The 9,489-nt window shown below is 34.2% G+C and overlaps 1 non-coding gene across 1 annotated transcript; it reads left to right on the top strand.

The window, feature by feature from the left end:
• The first annotated feature begins 554 nt into the window (after window positions 1–554).
• On the top strand, window positions 555–694 carry LOC111789451. Its single transcript, XR_002814349.1, has one exon. It is a non-coding gene; the product is annotated as a small nucleolar RNA Z247 (small nucleolar RNA).
• Window positions 695–9,489: the final 8,795 nt, after the last annotated feature.

The following is a 9,489-nucleotide window of genomic DNA, read 5'->3' as shown; positions in this document are numbered from 1 at the left end:
ATCAGAGCCAAGGTTTATTTTTTAAACTCCTCGCCATGTCTTCTTCCTCCTCTCCATCCACCATCTCCAACACCGTCTCAACTACCATGGCGACTTTTGGCCCAATCCCTCTACACCATGTTGTCACAATTCGTCTAACCAAAAACAACTTCATCATATGGCGTGCCCAGCTCCTCCCCTACCTACGGAGTACGAAGCTTATGGGCTACCTCGATGGCACCAATGTTGCACCTGCCAAGCTGATCCCTTCCTCAACTGCTGCTGGTGCTGAGCTGGTCTCTAATCCGGCCTATAATCAGTGGTATGATCAGGATCAACAAGTCCTTAGCGGCCTTCTCTCCTCCATGTCTGAGGAGATTCTTCATGATGTGGTTGCCGCTACTACGTCCAAGGAGGCATGGGATACCCTGCAGGGGATGTTTTCATCGTCAACTCGTGCTCGCACTACTCAAATTCGTGTTGAGCTCGCCACGTCCAAGAAACGAGATCAATCTGCTGCAAATTATTTTTGCAAGATCAAAGGGCTAGCCACCGAGCTGGCCGCCGCCGGCTCTGCCTTGCAGGATGATGATGTGATCGCGTATCTTCTCGCTGGTCTTGGCCCTGACTATGATCCCTTCGTCACCTCAATGACTACCAAGAGTGAAGCCCTCACCCTTGATGATGTGTTTGCACATCTAATGACGTATGAAGCTCGCCAACTACAACACCAGGCTGAACTTCAGTTAAATCTTGGATCTTCTGCCAATTATGCTAGTCGTGGTGGTCAGCAGAAGAATCGTGGGCGTAGGGATCGCGGTCGTGGTCGTTCTCAAGGTTATGCACCCTCTCGTCCTGCTGGTGATCGTCGTGGCCCTTCTGCTCGTCCTTCCTGCCAGATCTGCGGCAAAGTGGGGCATACTGCTATCCGCTGCTGGCATAGGATGGATGAGTCCTATCAAGATGAACCTTCTTCTGCTCCTCCTACGGCACTGGCGGCTACTTCCTCTTACAAGATTGACCCAAATTGGTACAGCGACACAGGCGCTACGGACCATATCACCAGTGACCTGGATCGTCTCGCTGTGCGTGAACGTTATCATGGAGGTGAACAAGTTCAAGTCGGCAATGGAGCAGGTTTGCGTGTTTTGCATACTGGTCATTCTCTAATTAATACTGCTACTCGTCCTCTTGCGTTGCGTAATATTTTGCATGTGCCTGAAATTTCCAAACATCTTCTTTCTGTTCATAAATTTTCTCGTGATAATGACGTATTCTTTGAATTCCATCCTTGGCATTTTTCTATAAAGGATCGACAGTCGAGGAAAAGTCTCCTAAATGGGAGGTGTGAATCTGGTCTTTATCCTATTAAGCCATCCGATGTCGATAATCTCAAGCACGCCTTGGTGAGCAGATCTACTACTCACGCCCAATGGCATGCACGTCTTGGACATCCTTCATCTCAAGTAATAAAATCCATTTTGCGTCTAAATAATATTTCGTGTGCTAGTGAGTCATCTTTGTCAGTTTGTAATGCGTGTCAGTTAGCAAAGAGTCATCGATTACCATATACTAGTTCTTCCCATAGGTCTTCGTCACCTTTGGAACTTATTTTTTCGGATGTTTGGGGCCCTGCACCTCCATCTGTTGGGGGTTTTAAATATTATATTAGTTTCATTGATGATTTCAGTAAATTTTCGTGGATCTATTTGATGCATGATCGTACAGAAGCTCCTCGTATATTTTTGCAATTCCAAGCTCATGTTGAGCGCCTCCTAGATACTAAAATCAAGTGGGTCCAATCTGATTGGGGTGGGGAATATCAGAAAATTCATAACACATTTTTTCGTTCCCTTGGAATTGGTCATCGTGTTTCGTGCCCTCACACACATCAACAAAATGGGTCTGCTGAACGCAAGCATCGTCATATTGTTGAAACTGGCCTAGCCCTTCTAGCTCATGCTCATGTACCTATTAAATTTTGGGACGACGCGTTTCTTACAGCCACATATCTCATCAATCGTCTTCCTACTCGTGTCATCGATAAAAAATGCCCCTTAGAGCTTCTTTTTCATACCCCACCAAATTACTCCTTATTAAAAAAATTTGGGTGTGGTTGTTGGCCTCATCTTCGTCCTTATAACAAACAAAAGCTCTCTTTTCGATCAAAGGAATGTGTCTTTCTAGGCTACAGTTCTTCACATAAAGGGTATAAGTGTCTTGACACCGATTCTGGTCGTGTCTATATGTCTAGAGATGTCATATTTGATGAAAATGTTTTTCCATTCAAGAGAGCCTCACCTAATTCTTCCCCAATCATGCAGTCGACGCATAATGCCCCTGATTTGTGCACCTTGCATTTGGGTAATAGCAGTACTAATTTGGAGAATGATCACATGCATATGTCTGGGCCTACTAACTCTTTGGATGCAGAAAATTTGGTGTCTACATCAGCTTCGGAATTGCCGCAACAATCCTCCGCGTCGCTGCCATGCGAATCAGCGTTGGTTGTTCCTCCAATGATTGAGGCCTCGGCTCCTCCGCCAGCAGATGATATTGCGCAATGCCCGGTCGAATCCTCGGCCGCTGGTCAACCAACTGCTGTAGCATCGGTTGCTCCCCTCGCAACGGCTGATACGGCCGTCCCCTCAAATGTGGATCCTGCACCTACTACTCATCCGTATGGTACTCGATTGAAGCACAATATCAAGAAACCCAAGGTGCGTACAGATGGAACAGTAACATATCTTGTAGCTCGGTCTTCTGCCTCTGAACCTACTTCACATATTACTGCTATGGAGCATCCCCTCTGGCGTCAGGCAATGAATGATGAATTTCAGGCACTTCAAAAAAATAAGACATGGCACTTAGTTCCTCCTCGTGCTGGCCTTAACGTTATTGATTGCAAATGGGTTTTCAAACTCAAACAAAAGCCAGATGGCTCTATTGATCGCTACAAAGCACGCCTGGTTGCTAAAGGTTTTAAACAGCAGTATGGCGTTGATTATGATGATACCTTTAGTCCAGTTGTTAAGCCCACTACCATTCGGCTCTTATTATCTCTTGCTATTTCTCGTGGTTGGGCTATTCGGCAGATTGATATTCAAAATGCTTTTCTTCATGGCCTTCTTAATGAAGATGTTTATATGAAGCAGCCCCCTGGATTTGTGGATTCTCAACACCCTGGTTATCTCTGCAAGCTGGATAAGTCGCTTTATGGCCTTAAACAAGCTCCGCGTGCCTGGTTTTCTCGCCTTAGCTCCAAACTATTACAGCTGGATTTTACACCTTCAAAGGCTGATGTCTCTCTTTTTATTTTTAACAAAACGGGCATTCAGATGTATATCCTCATCTACGTTGATGATATTATTATCATCAGCTCATCTTCTACGGCTACTGAGAAACTTCTTACACAGCTTCAGGATGATTTTGCCGTCAAGGATCTTGGTATTTTGAGTTATTTTCTTGGGATTGAGGTCCGCCATACTTCTAGTGGACTTATTCTGACACAACATAAATACATTCGAGATTTATTAGCCAGAACCAATATGCTCACCTCCAAAGGTGTGCCCACACCTATGCTTCCCAGTGAGAAGTTGTTATTGAATGGTGGTGAAAAGCTCTCACCTGAGGATACTACTCGCTATCGAAGTGTCGTTGGTGCTCTCCAATATTTGTCTCTGACACGTCCTGATATATCCTTCTGTGTCAACAGAGTGTGTCAGTTCATGTCCTCTCCGACTTCTATACATTGGGCGGCAGTCAAACGAATTCTCCGTTATCTACATGACACTATTGATATGGGTTTGTGTCTTACAAAGTCCAGCACTGATTTGTTGAGTGCCTTTTCAGATGCTGATTGGGCTGGGAATCCTGATGATCGTCGAAGCACTGGAGGCTATGTGATCTTCTTTGGTGGCAATCTTATCTCTTGGAGTTCGAGGAAACAATCGACAGTTTCTCGTTCTAGTACGGAAGCCGAATATAAGGCGGTTGCTGATGCCACTGCCGAATTAATTTGGATCCAAGTCCTCTTGCGTGAGCTCGGGATCTCGCAAGCGCGAGCGCCTAGCCTATGGTGTGACAACATTGGTGCCACCTACCTATCCGCCAATCCAATCTTTCATCGACGGACGAAGCATGTTGAGGTTGATTATCACTTCGTTCGTGAACGAGTATCGACTCGTCAGCTTGATATTCGACTCATATCTTCCAAGGATCAGCTCGCCGATATCATGACAAAGCCACTGCCAGCTCCTTCTTTTAGCTATTTTAGGCGCAATCTGAACTTAGTAGTACATCGTCCAGATTGAGGGGGTGTTAAACCTAAAATAGATCAGTATATACTAAAATAGTCTAAGATTTACTAGTTGTTATGATTTGAAGGGTTTGTTACCAAATCTATGATTTTATGGTTTGTTACCAAATCATACATTTGGAATGTAATCTTCATTATACGCATCTAGAAATACATGAGGTCGTGACCCATATAGGTCATCGTGTCATTCAATCTAACAGTGTATGTACCCCACTAGGGGAACAAAGGGTCATAGTTAAGCATACAAAGAAAAGGGATAGTTGCCTTCGAGTAGAGAGTCAAACCCGGCTAACACACTAACTATAACATTCAACCAAAAACCCTCTTTTTTTTTTTTTTTTTTTTTTTTTTTTTTTTTTTTTTTTTTTTTNGGCGGCAACAACAACCCAATCCTTAAGACAAAGTCTATGGCCAAAACTCGGTGGTGGAAGATCGTTCGAAAGCGAGTAGCTAAGACCCCGATTCGAGGAAAGTTTCCAATAATTTTTCTTAAACGTAAAAAAAAAAACTCATAATTTTTCTCTTTAAAATATCTTTACTTTTAAAAGTATTCTTAAACTTAAAAAAATATATATATAGTTTTAATAGTGTTTTAAAAATACTAATATTAATTTTTCCTTCCACTTTTTTCAAAAGTTAAAAAATAACCTTAGAATTAATATTTTTTACTAAAGAAAGTTAAAAACAAAAATCTTACCGTCAATAACAAAGACAAAAATTATCTATTAATATTTTATACGTTATCTTCCTACTTTTTAATATTACTTTTAAAAATTCAAAAGTATTTTTGATTCGTGGTATATAATGATAAATATATTTTTTTAATTTTTAAAAAATATTTGAAAGTCTTTTTTAAAAAGTTTAATAAATGTATTTTTGAAACAAAGTGTTAACGGTTTTTCTTCCAAACTAACGATAAATATATTTTTTAAACTTTTTAAAGTATTATTGAAACTTATAATTTATGATTTAACAAAACTTTTAAACTTAGATAATTTATTTTTAAAATTTTTAATATTTAAATGTAGATGTTACAATTTATACCTTATAACTTATGGTAAGTTTTTTATTAAAAAAAACATTAGAAAAAGGATTCTCACGTATATTTGGTATAAAATTGATAGGCAACTGACATTATAATCAGTTATTATTATTATTAGAAATTTGTTTTTTTACACTTTATTTCATTAAATCAATGAGTTTTTAATTTTTCAACATTCATCTAAATAAGGTTTAAATTAATGAAATAAAAAACTTAGTGTAAAAATCGAAACAACTCGAATTCTGAAAAAAAACGTTAATGTGTCAAAAACAAAAAATCATACTGTTAGATGAACACGACTCTCCACAATGGTATGATATTATCCACTTTGAGCATAAGCTCTCATGACTTTGCTTCTGAGCTCCCAAAAGACCTCACACACCAATGGAGATAGTATTATTTGTTTATAAACCCACGATCATTCCCTAAATTAGCCGATGTGGGACTTTCATCATCCAACTTGAGAATGTTTGTTTAATCCACCACACCTAAATGGTGTGTAAAAGTTCTCTATTTATAATCAAATAAATTACAAGGATATGAAAATAGTAATACATGTAAATAACAATAAAGAGAAAGATATGTATACTAAGAAAACAAATATCTAGATATTTACCTTATAATAAAATAACAAATACTAAACTATAATTTAGTATTAAATATTTTTATTAATTATTACATCATTTAAAAATAATATAATATAAGGTCTAACGACAATAAAAATTATTTATAAAAAAAGTCACTATAATTAATTTAATTTTTCTGAATAGCTCAAATTTTAATTTTTTTTTAAAATTAAGAACAAAATTGAAAATTAGCGAAATAAATAAGGATTATTTGCATGGAATTAGGCCAAAAGTATTGCCCTCCAAAGTTGGCCAAGTCAATTGGGGAAAATATTAAAAATAAAAGTTTCGTATAGATATTATAAATTAGATAATAATAATTATTATTATTATTATTATTTTGTAAATGAAGAAAAATTATTAATTGTATTTTTTTAATTATTATTATTAATTTAATGTTAAGTCGAAGCCGGCGGCCGTGGAGAAACCGTACTTGTGCAATGTTCAACGGAAGAGTCAAACCTCGATTGCATGGCCGACTATAAAAATATTATAAACGCTTTATCTTTATCCTTTATTTATTTAGCTATAAAATATTTTAATTTTTTTTTTTCATTTACAAAATATTAAATCACTAATATTTTTCAATATTATTGATAATGACTCGACTTTCTAAAATTCTAGATTGATTTAGGCTCGTTGCTATATGCAACATGAAGGACGACGATAGGTACGTCACAAACTCAAATATTTACAATAAGCTTTCCTCGTCTTCGTCTCTGCAATATTTGTCATTTATTTTTGTTGGAATCGAAATTTATTATTATTTTTTAAAAAATAGTTATCGTAAAATTTTCATTTTTTTAATATAATATTTATTAAAATATTTTAAAAAATCATAATAAATCAATATATTTCATTTTAATTTTTAATACTAAATTTAATCTTACAAATTTTTAAAAAATTCTAATTTAAATCTGTCTCAAATAAGTTGAAAAGCATAAATATTAATTTAGATGGGACGAGGAATATAATCCCGTTAAATACTATATATATATATATATATATATATATATATATATATATATAAAACCATTAAACAGTTTAAAAAAAAAACAACTTGGGATTGGATTCAAATTGGTGGCTGTGGATCATACCAGGAAACATCCTTAAAGGGTCGGCCACCATTTTTTGAACCAGACAAAAGCGTTGTCCTTTTTGGCTGACTTTTTAATCCTTGACCCTCAAAACGATGGCTTCATAGCCATCCCTCAAGTACTGTTGCCTACACCATTTGGTCTGTTGTTCTCGATCCATCGTTTAATGACGACGTATTAAATTATAATAAAAAACGTTAAATTCATAGACTAAAACTTTTCTGTTACACCAACCCTAAAGGTTCAATTAAAAACTCGAGACATATAATAAGTCGTTTGACACTACCAAGTCTATCTCGATATATGCATGCATTTGTTGCATCAACTAGCAATGTTAGGCATCGAAAAATATTCGGCTTTAAAAATAACTTTTTTAAAAAATATATTCTTAAATCTTTTAACCACTTTCAAAAATTTCAATAATATTATGACTTTTCAAATAAGGGTACAGTAAAAAAAAAATTAATGTTTTTCATGAAAAAAAAATTAATGGCTTCTTATCCATAGGTTGGCGAAGTTGCTTTCAGGTGCCGGAATTGCTGGTGCTCAATCTAGTGGTATTTTTATGAGAATTTTATCTATCACGGTAAGATTCCTATCAAAGATCGTTGTAGTTCATTTTCGGGCGGCTATGGGACGAACGACCGCTTGAAAGTGATAGAATAGAGTGGGTCGTACAACTTAGATTGTGACTGGTCTTCCTAACCACATACGTAAGAATATCTTTTTAAAGGTAAAGTTTGATATTCTCGTAAACGGTTCTTGTGGAAAAATAAGTCTTAATTTTCAAACATCTAAATCCGTAAGCATCAAAGTTGGACCGAAAAAGGAAAGAAAAAAATGACAACATTAAAGGAGGAATCATTGAATTTTATATCATATTGTATAATTAATTAATCGAATTTATACCTAAACCTTTCTTATAACAATATAACCTATGGTTAGAGAGATGCATGACATGTGATACATTAATATATTTTAAAGCATTTTTAGGTTACATAAATATAATTATTTCTTAACCAAACACGGTTTTCCAAATTTTAATTATTAAATTGATTAGCAATAAATAAATAAATAAATAAAAGTAAGAAGACAAAAAAGACCTTGAAATTTAGAATATATTATATTCTTGAAATTCTAAATTAAACCTAATTTTCCTCCCTCTTGTTCCCTGCCCCATCAATTCGCCGTCTAATTTCCAAATTAAATTTTAAAAAAATAAGAAACGTGTCGGTTAATGATTGGAAAAGACAAACATTTATTATTTTTAAAGATTAAATTATATAAAAAAATCCTATTTGTATTTTTTTATAATTTAAAAGTATTTTCTATCATTTATACAAAATTCACTATTTTCTAGTAATTTTTGTATATATATATATATATATATATATATTATTTTATAATTTTTTCTTATTTATTCTTATTTATTCTCCGATAATCCTTAAAAATAATTTTTAATAAAAAATTAATTTTTCAAAGTAGTTTTTATTTAAAATAAAAATTTGAATAAATGACTTCGAGAACCCACCCAGTTTAAAAAATTTATGGTCGGGTTGAATTGAGTTCATTATTTAATTTTTTCAACTGAAAAAATTTACATTCTTAACCCGATCCTATCTAACCCTCGAGCATTTTGTAGCTTCAGCTTCAAGTATCCCACCCTATTCTATTTATTTATTATTTATTATTATTATTATTTTATTTACTTTAAAAGTTTTAGATAATTATGAATTAGGTTTATAATTCATTTGAAAATAAGCATTTAAAACATTAGTAAAAGCATAAAAATATACTTAACTCACCTCCAGCCTGTAATTGTTTATTATTATTTTATTCCTCCAAATAAAAACTAAAAATTAATAAATATAATATTAAAAAAATACACTACATAGACATAAATTAGACAGACAACTTGACCTATATATATATATATATATATATATATATATATATATTAGGTGTTAAAATTTATTATTTTATTAAAAAAAAAAAAAGAATATTTTTGAAAACAATATATCTGAATTATATTTAAAAAAAATATCTGGAACACCAAAACATGACATTTCTTTTGTCTCCATACAATTCAATTATTCAATTGTTGAATTTATTTATTTATCAAATTTAATTAATTTACGCGTCTTTTTTGTGTTACCTTACTTTTATTATAGATATATATATTTTTTAACTTCTTCCCGAGCACGTGCAATGAAGCGGTAGACAATTAAGTAAAATCCAATATTCAAAATAATTCGATCTGTGGATCAACGATATCGTAAAAAAGGTTGTAATGCTAGAAGAATCGTTACTGCAGAATTTAATTGATGTGCGGATAATATTTTTGTGGTAAAACTCGTAATGTCAAAGGATCCAATATCGCATAATTTTAAGTCAATCTACTACAGTATCGTTGTGGTAAAGGTCGTA

The sequence above is a fragment of the Cucurbita pepo genome, chromosome LG02, assembly GCF_002806865.2.
Source record: "Cucurbita pepo subsp. pepo cultivar mu-cu-16 chromosome LG02, ASM280686v2, whole genome shotgun sequence".
NCBI lineage: Eukaryota > Viridiplantae > Streptophyta > Magnoliopsida > Cucurbitales > Cucurbitaceae > Cucurbita > Cucurbita pepo.
Note: the sequence above shows the minus strand (reverse complement) of the source record. Positions and strands in the feature narration are given on the sequence as shown.